Below are 16,073 nucleotides of genomic sequence, written 5' to 3'. Positions count from 1 at the left end.
TGATTTTCTCCCTAAAGTGATTGGACAAAGTGTTCGCCCAAGTAACTGAGGTGGTAGCAACAGCCTCCTGTGCACAAGGAGCCACAAAACTCTGCACAATGGCAAAGATTTCCTTCGCATTATTGTTCGCCGTATCAATGCGAGCGGCAAAATGGGAACTTTTTGCTGAGGAGATGGCTGTGTAGTACACTTTCTGTTTGTCCCTAAGAGCCTGTTTGGCCAAAGGACAATAGCCACTGCCCTTACAAATTCTCTCCAAGACCTTAGAAGAGTGTTTGAGATTGCTCAGCTCTGCGGTGAACCAAGGCTTGGAGGGGGTTTCTCTCCCCAACTTACAGGGGGCGGCGGCCGAGAAACCCACAACGGCATCACTAATCCAGCTCGAAAACGTGGTAACATTATCCAATAAGGTGCCCCCAAGAGTCGGGCGCAAGACCACCAGCTTAGCGCTCAGAAGTGCAGCATCAATCTTCTTGGCCTTCGGGGCGCGATGGCAGACTGGTGGGCGTTCTCGCAAAGTCATCCACGAAAAGAATACTGGAAAGTGATCTGACCAGGTGACCGGGAGGGGTTTTTGGACCAGGACCGAGAAGTTGGAACAAATGAGGTCCAAGGTATGACCCTCTTTATGGGTGGGATCACTCACCCATTGGGAGAGCATAGCTAACTGGACGATATCCCGAAAAGTGGCGGCGTCCGGCGACTCTGCTGAGTCTAGATGTAAATTGAGGTCGCCCAGCAAAAGGAATTTGGAAAACCTAAGGGCTCTCTCCGCTATAATGTCACCGCAAGTGTCCAAAAAGACCCCAGCAGGGCCCGGAGGGCGATATAGTAAAGAGCCGCCCAAGGTAAAGTGGGGCGACAATTGCAGACTGAAGTCCAGAGCCTCACAGTCTACCCAATTATTCGATGCTTCCCCCTGAAGGACCCAGCAATCTCTGTACAATATGGCAACACCCCCCCTCTCCCCAGTGGGGGTGGCCAAAGTAACTATCGGATTAGAGAATGCATCTAACCAGGTATTTTATACCCAGCGGGGGTGGCCAAAGTAACTATCGGATTAGAGAATGCATCTAACCAGGTCTCCGTCACAAATAGGAGATCAAGGTCAGTATCCATAACCAGGTCAGCAATATCAACATGGTGCCGTTTGAGAGATCTGGAATTAACAAGACAGGCTTTAAAACTGGCCGTGAGGCAGTAATCGATACGCCGTGCCTCCGACCGGAGCTGAATGGAGGGAAGAAAGCCGCAGTCAGGACATGCCAGAACACTTACCGGGTCCGCGGTAAACATGGGATAGGAGGCGCAACATGGGCCTCGCAAGGACCTTAATGCCGAGCTGGAATACCGAATACGTGGACCAATGTGATAAGTGGGATCCAAACCGGCAGCATGGCTCGCCCTGAGCCCTGCCTTAGCGCTGACGGGCGCAGACGGGCTTGCCTTAGGCGCGCCCGCTGCGCCCACGGCCAAGGCACATTAAAATAGGGAGTGGCCAGTGCTAGGGGAATCGCGCAACAACTGGACCGCTGACCGCGAATAACGCGAGTCAGGTCCAAGATGGGCTCTACTCGGCCGGAATCGGTGTCTGGAGTGGTGCGAGGCAAAAGGGAGACAAGCCCTGAGCAGGATCAAGCGGCGAAAGGCAGTCTATACAATATAAGCCCTCATCGAGCTGCAAATAAAAATAAATGTAAAAGTTCAGGCACTCCCCCCTCCCCCTAAATTCCCGTCCAAGCGCTCCCCCCCCCCCAAATTCCCACAAGCACACACAAAGGAAAATAAAGCAACCAGCGAAAGGCAGGTTTAAAACAGGTTAATGCACTATCACTAGCGCTGGATGCAAGGAGCTCACGATAGCAGCGTTCATGCGCAGTAGGCCTCTCTAAATAGATTTGCCCAGTGCCAGGGGAATCGCGCAACAACTGGACCGCTGACCGCGAATAACGCGAGTCCTCATCCTCAATCCACCAGCATGCATGCATAGCACGTTACACCTCACAGACCTTACAAAACTCAGCCTCATCCTCATCCCACCACCCTGCATTCATAGCATGTTACACCTCACAGACCTTACAACATCCTCATCCTCAACCTACCAGCCTGTATGCATAGCACGTTCCACCTCACAGACCATACACCATCCTCATCCTACCAGCTTCCATGCATAGCATGTTACACCTCACAGACCTTACAAAACTCAGCCACCAGCCTCATCCTTAACCCACCAGCTTGCATACATAGCACGTTACACCTCACAGACCTTTGCAAAACTCAGCCACCAGCCTCATCCTCAACCTACAAGCCTGCATGCATAGCAAGTTACACCTCACAGACCTTTCAAAACTCAGCCACCAGCCTCATACTCTAGCTACCAGCCTGCATGCATAGCACATTACACCTCGCACACCTTTCAAAACTCAGCCACCAGCCTCATCCTCAACCTACCAGCCTGCACGCATAGCAAGTTCCACCTCACTGAACTTACAAAACCCAGCCACCTGCCTCATCCTCAACATACCAGTCTGCATGCATAGCACATTACACCTCACAGAGCTTTCTTATCTCAGTGGCCAGCCTCCACCTCATCCTACAAGCCTGCATGCATAGCACGTTACACCTCACAGACTTTACATGTTTCATCCTTAACTCACCAGCCTGCATGCATAGCACGTTACCCCTCACAGACCTTACAAAACTCAGCCACCAGCCTCATCCTGAACCTACCAGCCTGCATGCATAGCACGTTTCAACTCACAGACCTTACAAAACTCAGCATTCAGCCTCCTCCTCAACCCACCAGCCTGCATACGTAGCATGTCACACCTCACAGACCTTGCAAAACTCAGCCACGAGCCTAATCCTCAGCCTAGCAGCCTGCACGCATAGCACGTTGCCCCTCACATACCTTAGAAAACTCAGCTACCAGTCTTGTTCGTAACCCACCAGCCTGCATGCATAGCACGTTACACCTCACAGACCTTACAAACTCAGCCACCATCCACCAACCTCATCCTCAACCCTCCAGCCTGCATGCATAGCACGTTACACCTCACAGACCTTACAAAACTCAGCCACCAGCCTCATCCTCAACCTACCAGCCGGCATGCATAGCATGTTGCACCTTACAGACCTTACACAACTCAGCCACCAGCCTCATCCACAAACAACCAGCCTGCATGCATAGCACGTTACACCTCACAGACCTTACAAAACTCAGCCTTCAGCCTCCTCCTCAACCCACAAGCCTGCATACATAGCACGTCACACCTCACAGACCTTACAAAACTCTGCCACCAGCCTCATCCTACCAGCCTGCAAGCATAGCACGTTAACCCTCACAGACCTTACAAAACTCCGCCACCAGCCTCATCCTCAAACCAGCAACCTGCATGCATAGCACATTACACCTCACAGACCTTACACCATCCTCATCCTCAACCTACCAGCCTGTATGCATAGTACGTTACACCTCACAGACCTTACAAAACTCAGCCACCAGCCTCATCTTCAACCTATCAGTTTGCATTCATAGCACGTTACACCTCACAGACCTTACAGAACTCAGCCACCAGCCTCATCCTCAACCCACCAGCTTGCATAAATAGCACGGTACACCTCACAGACCTTTACAAAACTCAGCCACCAGCCTCATCCTCAACCTACCAGCCTGCATGCATAGAATGTTACACCTCGCAGACCTTTCAAAACTCAGCCACCAGCCTCATCCTCAACCTACCAGCCTGCACGCATAGCAAGTTCCACCTCATTGAACTTACAAAACCCAGCCACCTGCCTCATCCTACCAGTCTGCATGCATAGCACGTTACACCTCATAGACCTTTCTTATCTCAGTGGCCAGCCTCATCCTCAACCTACAAGCCTGCATGCATAGCACGTTACACCTTACAGTCCTTACACCATCCTCATCCTCAACCTACCAGCATGTATGCATAGCAAGTTACACCTCAAAGACCTTACACCAGTCTCATTCTCAATCCACCAGCCTGCATGCATAGCACGTTACACCTCACAGACCTTACACCATCCTCATCCTCAACCTACCAGCCTCCATGCGTAGCACATTACACCTCACAGAACTTATACCATCCTCATCCTACCAGCTTCCATGCATAGCATGTTACACCTCACAGACCTTACAAAACTCAGCCACCAGCCTCATCCTTAACCCACCAGCCTGCATACATAGCATGTTACACCTCACAGACCATACAAAACTCAGCCACCAGCCTCATTCTCAACCCACAAGCCTGCATGCATAGCATGTTACATCTCTCAGACCTTTACAAAACTCAGCCACCAGCCTCATCCTCAGCCTACCAGCCTGCACGCATAGCACGTTAATCCTCACAGACCTTACAAAACTCCGCCACCAGCCTCATCCTCAAACCAGCAACCTGCATGCATAGCACGTTACACCTCACAGACCTTACAACATCCTCATACTCAACCTACCAGCCTGTATGCATAGTACGTTACACTCACAGACCTTACAAAACTCAGCCACCAGCCTCATCTTCAACCTATCAGTTTGCATTCATAGCACGTTACACCTCACAGACCTTACAGAACTCAGCCACCAGCCTCATCCTCAACATACCAGCTTGCATACATAGCACGGTACACCTCACAGACCTTTCAAAACTCAGCCACCAGCCTCATACTCTACCTACCAGCCTGCATGCTTAGAAAGTTACACCTCGCAGACCTTTCAAAACTCGGCCACCAGCCTCATCCTCAACCTACCAGCCTGCACGCATAGCACGTTACACCTCAAAGACCTTACACTGGTCTCATTCTCAACCCACCAGCTTGCATTCATAGCACGTTAACCTCCACAGATCTTACAAACCTCAGCCACCAGCCTCATCCTCAACCCAGCAGCCTGCATGCATAGCACGTTACACCTCACAGACCTTATAAAGCTCACCGACCAACCTCATCCGCAATCCACCCGCATGCATGCATAGCATGTTACACCTCACAGACCTTACAAAACTCCGCCACCAGCCTCATCCTCAACATACCAGCCTACTGCATAGCACATTACACCTCACAGACTTTACACGTTTCATCCTCAACTCACCAGCCTGCATGCATAGCACGTTACACCTCATAGACCTTTCTTATCTCAGTGGCCAGCCTCATCCTTAACCTACAAGCCTGCATGCATAGCACGTTACACCTTACAGACCTTACACCAGTCTCATTCTCAACCCACCAGCTTGCATTCATAGCACGTTAACCTCCACAGACCTTACAAACCTCAGCCACCAGCCTCATCCTCAACCCAGCAGCCTGCATGCATAGCACGTTACACCTCACAGACCTTATAAAGCTCAGCGACCAACCTCATCCGCAATCCACCAGCATGCATGCATAGCATGTTACACCTCACAGACCTTACAAAACTCAGCCACCAGCCTCATCCTCAACCCACCAGCCTGCATGCATAGCACATTACACCTCACAGACCTTACACCATCCTCATCCTCAACCTAGCCTGTATGCATAGCACGTTACACCTCAAAGCGCTTACACCATCCTCGTCCTCAACCTACCAGCCTCCATGCATAGCATATTACACCTCACAGACCTTACAAAACTCAGCCACCAGCCTCATTCTCAACCCACACGCCTGCATGCATAGCATGTTACACCTCACAGACCTTTACAAAACTCAGCCACCAGCCTCATCCTGAACCTACCAGCCTGCATGCATAGCACATTACACCTCACAGACCTTATACCATCCTCATCCTCAACCTACCAGCATGCATGCATATCATGTTACACCTCACAGACCTTATAAAGCTCAGCGACCAACCTCATCCTCAATCCACCAGCATGCATGCATAGCATGTTACACCTCACATACCTTACAAAACTCAGCCACCAACCTCATCCTCAACCCACCAGCCTGCATGCATAGCACGTTACACCTCACAGAGCTTTCAAAACTCAGCCACCAGTCTCATCCTCAACCCACCAGCCTGCATGCATAGCACGTTACACCTCATAGACCTTACAAAACTCAGCCACCAACCTCATCCTCAACCCACCAGCCTGCATGCATAGCAAGTTACACCTCACAGACCTTACAAAACTCAGCCACCAGCCTCATCGTCAACCTATCAGCCTGCATGCATAGCACGTTACACCTCACAGACCTTACACAACCAAGCCACCAGCCTGCATACATAGCACTTTACACCTCACAGACCTTACACCATCCTCATCCTACCAGCCTGTATGCATAGGACGTTACACCTCACAGACCTTACACCATCCTCATCCTCATCCTACCAGCCTCCATGCATAGCACATTGCACCTCACAAAACTCAGCCACCAGCCTCATCTTCAACCTATCAGTTTACATTCATAGCACGTTACACCTCACAGACCTTACAAAACTCAGCCTTTAGCCTCATCCTCAACCCATGAGCCTGCATACATGGCACGTCACACCTCACAGACCTTATAAAACTCAGCCACAAGCCTCGTCCTCCACCCACCAACCTGCATGCATAGCAAGTTACACCTCAGTGAACTTACAAATCTCAGCCATCAGTCTTATCCTTAACCTACCAGCCTGCATGCATAGCACGTTACAACTCACAGACCTTACAAAACTCAGCATTCAGCCTCCTCCTCAACCCACCAGCCTGCATACATAGCATGTCACACCTCGGACCTTACAAAACTCAGCCACCAGCCTAATACTCAGCCTACCAGCCTCCACGCATAGCACGTTACCCCTCACAGACCTTAGAAAACTCAGCTACCAGTATTGTTCGTAACCCACCAGCCTGCATGCATAGCACATTACACTTCAAAGACCTTACAAACTCAGCCACCAGCCTCATCCTCAACCTACCAGCCTGCATGCATAGCACGTTACACCTCACAGACCTTACAAAACCCAGCCACCAGTCTCATCCTCAGCCTACAAGCGTGCACTCATAGCACGTTATACTTCACAGATCTTACAAAACTCAGCCACCAGCCTAATCCTCAGCCTACCAGCCTGCACGCATAGCACGTTACACCTTACATGTCAAGGTTAGCAGCAGACAAGTAACCCAAGTGTAGAATACACAAGCCACTAACCTTAGGTGTCTAGCCAGCGGGGACCACAGAGAGAAGATAGTCTTCCCTATACCCGATAGCACTGACCCTCTCCGCGTGACATACACACCGGAGACAGGTAGTCCTCCAGGTAAGGGGAAGGATAGTTGCTCGGGGAAGGTTGTTGTGAAGACATCCCTCAAGGTCAGGTCTAAGGCTTCGGATGACTTCAAGTCACAACAATGTCTGTAAACACAAGAACACTTGTTTAGTACTACGATCAGGCAAATATCACAGTGGTAACATATATACATATAATCAAGTAGTCACTTATGAATAACCATCGCTTGAAACAGCCTGAAGTCTGGGAAAGATGGAGACAAGTTCAAGCGGGAGGGGGGGCTGTTAACTCACAGCTCGATTCACAAGTAGGAAATTAAGTTAACTATCTCCTCGAGTAGTTTGATTCACTAACGGGAGGGAAATATGTTTTTAGTACGTGTTAGGTTCAAAATATCCTCTGGGAATTATCCGAAGGAAAGTAGATACCTACACTCGGATAGCACGGCCGTGCTAAATGTATATATCAGATTTCTACTTACTAGAAATTCACAAAGTATCTCGGCGTCCTCTGCGGGAAGGCAAGCGTCCGCGCACCCTCAGCTCTCGGCGTCCTCAGCGGGAAGGCAAGCGTCCGCGCACCCGCAGTTCTCTGCATCCTCAGCGGGAAGGCAAGCGTCCGCGCACCCTCAGCTCTCGGCGTCCTCAGCGGGAAGGCAAGCGTCCGCGCACCCTCAGCTCTCGGAAGGCTAGTTCCAAACACGATCAATAAACCGGAAGGATTGGCAAGCATCCGGTGATGGGACGAGAGTGTTTTTATACACTCCCAGAGGGCGTGGGCCGTTTAACCAGGTCCCAGGGCTTTCTGGGAGATGTAGTGCTGCAGCGGTATTTCCGAATACAAGCTCTCCAGCAATGGGTAATCGCTACAGAACCCCCTCTCGAGGATCTCCAACCCGGCGGGCGACCCGGCTTCCCTGGATTCTGCAGATGAAACTGAGTTACCAAATCGGGGCAGTGGAGATTCTGCTCTGGTTCCCACGTTCTCTCCTCAACCCCAAACCCTTTCCAACCAACCAAATACTGCACTCTGCCCCGATGGATCCGTGAATCCAACAACTCTTCTACCTCGTATTCCTCCAATCCCGCTACCAACATCGGTGCAGGATGAACGGGTAATCTAGTGTCTAAGGGACAAGGTAGGAGCAGGGAGACGTGAAAAACAGGATGGATCCTCCAGTTCTGGGGAATGGATAATTTTAAGGCCACAGGGTTGATGACTTCCTCAACACTATAGGGACCAATGTATCTAGATTTGAGTTTGTTGATACCCCGGAGATGAATGTTTTTAGTGGAAAGCCATACCTTGTCCCCCACCTGGTAGACCGGTTCAGGAGTGCGTTTCTTGTCGGCGTAGCGTTTCTGCGATGCCTGAGCTTCCGCCAAGTGACGTTTCGCGTCTATCCGTACAGCCTGTAAATGTGCATGATGTTCTTGAATACTGGGCAGGTTGGTTGTTACTGGCCACTCGAATGGAAGAATGTTCGGATGGTACCCAAGAAGGCAAAAGAAGGGGGAACAACCCAGGGTGGAGTGGTCAGAGTTGTTATACGTGAATTCAGCTAACCATAATAGGGTGACCCAATCCGTCAAGTTTTGCAATGTGAAGCAACGCAGATATTGTTCGATAGTTTGGTTGAGCCTCTCCGTTTTGCCATCTGTCTGCGGGTGGTAACTCGTAGAGAGCCTAACATCAATAGCTAATGATTCACAAAGGGCTTTCCAAAAACGGGATGTAAATTGAGCCCCTCTGTCTGTAATGAAGACTCGTGGAATGCCATGGGCTCTGATGAGATGCTGCAAAATAATCATGGCCAGTTCGGCGGAAGTGGGTAGGCCCTCCAAAGGTACAAAATGATCCATTTTTGTCAAGTGATCCACAATCACCAGTACCGTAGTTTTTCCTTGACATAAAGGCATCTCCACAATGAAATCCATCAAGACCGTATGCCACGGTTTAGGGGGTATTGGAATTGGACGTAGCAGACCCGTAGGTTTGGTGTGTTTTGCTTTTCCTTGGGTGCACACTGAACAGTTCCGTACGTATTTTTTGACATCATTTCGTAAGGTAGGCCACCAGAGCGATCGCTCAATGGTAGCTATAGTCTTGTACACTCCCCAATGTCCGCCTAACACGGAGTCTTGTGCCCAATTGAGCACCTGCATTTGCAACCCAGGGTCCGGCACATACAAGGCCTGGCGGTAGTACAGAAGTTCGTCTTTTTGTGACCTCCATTGGGGTTCTTCCTGTAGCCAAGTCTGGACATCGACATCCGTTAAAGCCACTCTTATATCCTCGATAAAATCGGTGGAGGTGAGCAAGGCAATAGTGTTTTCAGGGAAGGATTTTTCAGGAAGGATGGATGATGGTTCTACGGGGATTTCTGACTGGGTCTCTTGAGTGTCTTGATTCCTAGAGAGGGCATCGGCTTTTCCATTTTGAGGGCCTGGACGATACTTTATGACAAAATCGTAATCAGAGAAAAAGAGAGTCCATCTCAATTGCCGAGGAGTGAGAGCCTTTGCTGTTTTTAGGAATAACGTTTCCGATGGTCTGTATAGATTTCGATGGTATGGCGTGCTCCTAGCAGGTAATGTCTCCATTCCTCACAACCCCTCTTGATGGCCAGCAACTCCTTGTCCGTAATCGAATAATTGACTTCGCTGGGACTGAGCTTCTTTGAGTAGAAGGCCACTGTGTGGATTTGTCCTGTTTCAGGGTGGCGTTGTGAGAGCACTCCCCCCAAGGCATACTGTGAGGCATCGGTTTCTAAAATGAATGGAAGTTGGGCATCGGGATGCCGCAATATGGGGGCCTGGGTGAATCTGTCTTTCAGAATACGGAAAGATTGTTCTGCCTCCTCACCCCATTTGAAAGGAACGTTTTTCCGTAACAGATTGGAAATGGGGTGGATGATTTTAGAGAAGTCCTTGATAAAACGTCGGTAATAGTTCACAAAGCCGAGGAAACTTTGCACCGATTTCACGTCTTGTGGGGTTTTCCAATTTGTGATGGCCTCAACCTTCCCACTTTCCATCTGAAAGCCATTGGCGTTGATCACGTACCCCAGGAAGGAGACTTCTGTTGCATGGAAGAGGCACTTTTCCAGTTTGGCGAACAGCTGGTGTTGTTGCAGACGACTCAGTACTTCCTTGACATGCTGTTCGTGTTCCTGGAGAGTACTGGAGTACACAAGGATGTCGTCAATGTACACCATACAGATGGTATCCAGAAGGCCCCTGAGCACTTCGTCCATAAAAAATTGGAATGCCGCAGGGGCGTTGCATAAGCCAAAGGGCATGACATTATACTCAAATAAGCCGAATTTTGTTCGGAAAGCGGTCTTCCACTCGTCGCCCTTCTTTACTCTTACCAGATGATAAGCCCCCCTGAGATCTAACTTGGTGAAGTAACGAGCGCCCTTTATTTGGTCCATCATGACTGGAATCAGTGGAAGGGGGTATCTATTCTTCACCGTGATGTTATTCAAGGCTCTGTAGTCGATGCAGGGTCTTAATTCTGCACAGTCTTTCTTCGGAATGAAAAATAGGGGTGAAGAAGCAGGAGACGTGGAATGGCTGATGAATCCTGTAGCTAGATTCTCCTCAATGTAGTTTTGTAAATAGGTGTTTTCATGTTCAGTCAGGGCATACACTCGACTACACGGAATAGTTGCACCCGCGAGGAGTTCGATGCAACAATCGTAGACCCTGTGTGGGGGCAAACCGGTAGCCTTCTGTTTGTCGAACAGGGAACGGAATTCATTATACATTTCAGGTAGACTGGAAGTACTGCATAGGTGTTTCTCTGAGCATGCCACAGCCAGGTGTCGAATGCTAGGACGTTCTTCTTCTTCCGTAGACACAGAAAAAAGGTTGTGACAATGTTCCATACAATAGGGTGAGGTTAAGGCGACTGTGCGAGCAGACCAACTCACTACAGGATCGTGTAACGTGAGCCATGGCATGCCTAAGATCAGGCGAAACTGAGGAGCAGCAATCAAGTCAAATTGGATATACTCCGTGTGTTCTCCATGCTGCATTCGCAAAGGGATCGTGTGTTTAACAACAGGCCCAGATGACAAGGTGGATCCATCCACGGCCATCCATGGTTCTTCCTTCTGTTCCCACGATATCCCAAGGGAGTCTGCGTAGTCAATGTCCATGTAATTTCCTGTGGCTTCTGAATCTAACAGCGCATCCATTTGCGTGAAGTTATCCCGGGTTGTCCACAGGGATACTGGCAAGTTCATATGTGCTACAGCAGGCATCATCGTATTGGCAAGTAATGTGGAGATCATTGTTGGTTGCCGGTCCATCCCAGAGATCTCAACCTGGTTTGGACGTTCTAGTTTTCCGACGTCTCTCGTGTTCCAAGAGCAGCCGACTTTCTTGGTGCGGTATTCCTCTCCGTTTGAGGGGTTCTTGCTCTGCACTCTCGTATGAAGTGTCCCCCTTTTCCACAATACATGCAGAGTTTCATTTTCCGCCGTCGCTCTGGTTCCTCTGACGTCAGAGGACCTCGAATACCCCCGATCTGCATGGGCTCAGTACCATCAGAACTTTTGGTGCTGTCTTCCTGTGGGAGTTTGAATTTAGGATACCATCCACGTCCATCACCCCTGCTCCGATCTCCTCTTCTCTCCAACAGCCTATGATCTAATTGTACGGTTAGGTCGATGAGTTCTTCGCAAGTCGCAGGCAGTTGGACTACCTGGGACAAGACGTCCTTCAATTCACTCCTCAGGCCTTGATAGAACAGCGAGGTCCTTTTTTCTTGTGGCCAATCAGTCTCGGCTAAGAGCCGGTTAAAAGAGGTGATGTACGATAATAAGTCCTGTGACCCTTTTCGCAGTGTCAAGAGTTCTTTATCCAAGGATAACATGTGGGTCTTTCGATCAAAGAGTTTCCTTAAGGCGGAACAGAAGTCGGGGAATCGGTGTAAAACGGGATCATTCTTTTCCATTAAAGGGATAGTCCAGCTTGCAGCGTTTCCACCCATATATGACATCATGAATGCGGTTTTGGCCGCCTCATCCTGAAACACAGAAGGTTTACACAAAAAGTGGAGGCGGCACTGGTTTAAGAATGTCTCAAATTTCTTGGGATCTCCGTAGAACCTCTCCGGGGGAGCCAAAGGTATTCCAGTGTTCTGAATGACGTGCACCGTCGGAGTGTGGTCTGTGGAGGATGAAGGTATGGCTGTAGGTGAAAAGAACCCACCCCCAGTTGCCATTGGGGTTGCGGGCTGTGATATGGTTTGTCCTGGAGGAGGAAGCGTGGCTTCTTTAATATAAGACCCTGCCCCGGGATTCCTTCGTGACATGCCAGCGACTTCTCTACGCATGGTGTTCATATCTTTTCTGAGCTCTTGGTTCTCAACTCGGGATGCATGAACTTCCTGCTGCAGTAAGCTAACACCCTCAAGTAACGAGGCCAAAGTCGCACTCGTATCCATGGCCCAGGCTAGTCTTCTTCCTTGGGCTTGTCAATCTGTCAAGGTTAGCAGCAGACAAGTAACCCAAGTGTAGAATACACAAGCCACTAACCTTAGGTGTCTAGCCAGCGGGGACCACAGAGAGAAGATAGTCTTCCCTATACCCGATAGCACTGACCCTCTCCGTGTGACATACACACCAGAGACAGGTAGTCCTCCAGGTAAGGGGAAGGATAGTTGCTCGGGGAAGGTTGTTGTGAAGACACCCCTCAAGGTCAGGTCTAAGGCTTCGGATGACTTCAAGTCACAACAATGTCTGTAAACACAAGAACACTTGTTTAGTACTACGATCAGGCAAATATCACTGTGGTAACATATATACATATAATCAAGTAGTCACTTACGAATAACCACCGCTTGAAACAGCCTGAAGTCTGGGAAAGATGGAGACTCAAGTTCAAGCGGGAGGGGGGGCTGTTAACTCACAGCTCGATTCACAAGTAGGAAATTAAGTTAACTATCTCCTCGAGTAGTTTGATTCACTAACGGGAGGGAAATATGTTTTTAGTACGTGTTAGGTTCAAAATATCCTCTGGGAATTATCCGAAGGAAAGTAGATACCTACACTCGGATAGCACGGCCGTGCTAAATGTATATATCAGATTTCTACTTACTAGAAATTCACAAAGTATCTCGGCGTCCTCTGCGGGAAGGCAAGCGTCCGCGCACCCTCAGCTCTCGGCGTCCTCAACGGGAAGGCAAGCGTCCGCGCACCCGCAGTTCTCGGCGTCCTCAGCGGGAAGGCAAGCGACCGCGCACCCTCAGCTCTCGGCGTCCTCAGCGGGAAGGCAAGCGTCCGCGCACCCTCAGCTCTCGGAAGGCTAGTTCCAAACACGATCAATAAACCGGAAGGATTGACAAGCATCCGGTGATGGGACGAGAGTGTTTTTATACACTCCCAGAGGGCGTGGGCCGTTTAACCAGGTCCCAGGGCTTTCTGGGAGATGTAGTGCTGCAGCGGTATTTCCGAATACAAGCTCTCCAGCTATGGGTAATCGCTACATTACAGACCGTAGAAAACTCAGCCACCAGTCTCATTCGTAACCCACCAGCCTGCATGCATAGCACGTTAAACCTCACAGACCTTATAAAACGTAGCCACCAGCCTCATCCTCAACCTACCAGCCTGCATGCATAGCACGTTACACCTCACAGACCTTACACCATCCTCATCTTCAACCTTTCTGCCTCCATGCATAGCACGTTACACCTCACAGACCTTACATACTCCTCATCCTACCAGCCGCCATGCTTAGTACGTTACACCACACAGACCTTACAAAACTTAGCCACCAGCCTCATCCTCAACCTACCAGCCTGCATGCATAGCACGTTACACCTCACAGACCTTACACCATCCTACCAGCCTGCATACATAGCATGTTACACCTCACAGACCTTACAAAACTCAGCCACCAGCCTCATTCTCAACCCACAAGCCTGCATGCATAGCATGTTACATCTCTCAGACCTTTACAAAACTCAGCCACCAGCCTCATCCTCAGCCTACCAGCCTGCACGCATAGCACGTTAACCCTCACAGACCTTACAAAACTCCGCCACCAGCCTCATCCTCAAACCAGCAACCTGCATGCATAGCACGTTACACCTCACAGACCTTACAACATCCTCATACTCAACCTACCAGCCTGTATGCATAGTACGTTACACTCACAGACCTTACAAAACTCAGCCACCAGCCTCATCTTCAACCTATCAGTTTGCATTCATAGCATGTTACACCTCACAGACCTTACAGAACTCAGCCACTAGCCTCATCCTCAACCCACCAGCTTGCATACATAGCACGGTACACCTCACAGACCTTTACAAAACTCAGCCACCAACCTCATCCTCACTCTACCAGCCTGCATGCATAGCACGTTACACCTCACAGACCTTTCAAAACTCAGCTACCAGCCTCATACTCTACCTACCAGCCTGCATGCTTAGAACGTTACACCTCGCAGACCTTTGAAAACTCAGCCACCAGCCTCATCCTCAACCTACCAGCCTGCACGCATAGCACGTTACACCTCAAAGACCTTACACTGGTCTCATTCTCAATCCACCAGCTTGCATTCATAGCACGATAACCTCCACAGATCTTGCAATCCTCAGCCACCAGCCTCATCCTCAACCCAGCAGCCTGCATGCATAGCACGTTACACCTCACAGACCTTATAAAGCTCACCGACCAACCTCATCCGCAATCCACCAGCATGCATGCATAGCATGTTGCACCTCACAGACCTTACAAAACTCCGCCACCAGCCTCATCCTCAACATACCAGCCTACTGCATAGCACATTACACCTCACAGACTTTACACGTTTCATCCTCAACTCACCAGCCTGCATGCATAGCACGTTACACCTCAGACCTTTCTTAGCTCAGTGGCCAGCCTCATCCTCAACCTACAAGCCTGCATGCATAGCACGTTACACCTTACAGACCTTACACAACTCAGCCACCATCCTCATCCTCAACCTACCAGCATGCATGCATAGCACGTTACACCTCAAAGACCTTACACCAGTCTCATTCTCAACCCACCAGCCTGCATGCATAGAACGTTACGCTTCACAAAACTCAGCCACCAGCCTCGTCCTCAACCTACCAGTCTGCATGCATAGCACGTTACACCTCACAGACCTTTCAAAACTCAGCCACCAGCCTCGTCCTCAACCTACCAGCCTGGATACATAGTACGCTACACTTCACAGACCTTACAAAACTCGGGCTCCAACCTCATTCTAAACCTACCAACCTGCATGCATAGCACGTTACGCTTCACAAAACTCAGCCACCAGCCTCGTCCTCAACCTACCAGTCTGCATGCATAGCACGTTACACCTCACAGACCTTTCAAAACTCAGCCACCAGCCGAGTCCTCAACCTACCAGCCTGGATGCATAGTACGCTACACTTCACAGACCTTACAAAACTCAGGCTCCAACCTCATCCTAAACCTACCAACCTGCATGCATAGCACATTACACCTCACAGACCTTTCAAAACTCAGCCACCAGTCTCATCCTCTCTAGCCTGCATGCATAGCACGTTACAACTCACAGACCTCACAGACCTTACAAATCTCAGCGGCCATCCACATCCTCAACCTACCAGCCTGCATTGATAGCACGATCCACCTCAGACCTTACAAAACCCAGCCACCGTCTCATCCTCAACCCACCAGCCTGCATGCATAGCACATTACACCTCACAGACCTTACAAAACTCTGCCACCAGCCTCATCCTCAACCTAATAGCTTGCAATCATAGCATGTTACATTTCACAAACCTTCCAAAACTTAGCCACCAGCCTCCTCCTCAACCCACCAGCCTACATGCATAGCACGT

This window comes from Lissotriton vulgaris, chromosome 3_1 (genome assembly GCF_964263255.1).
Source record: "Lissotriton vulgaris chromosome 3_1, aLisVul1.2, whole genome shotgun sequence".
NCBI lineage: Eukaryota > Metazoa > Chordata > Amphibia > Caudata > Salamandridae > Lissotriton > Lissotriton vulgaris.
The sequence above is the reverse complement of the archived record's forward strand: the minus strand, read 5'-3'. Positions refer to the sequence as shown.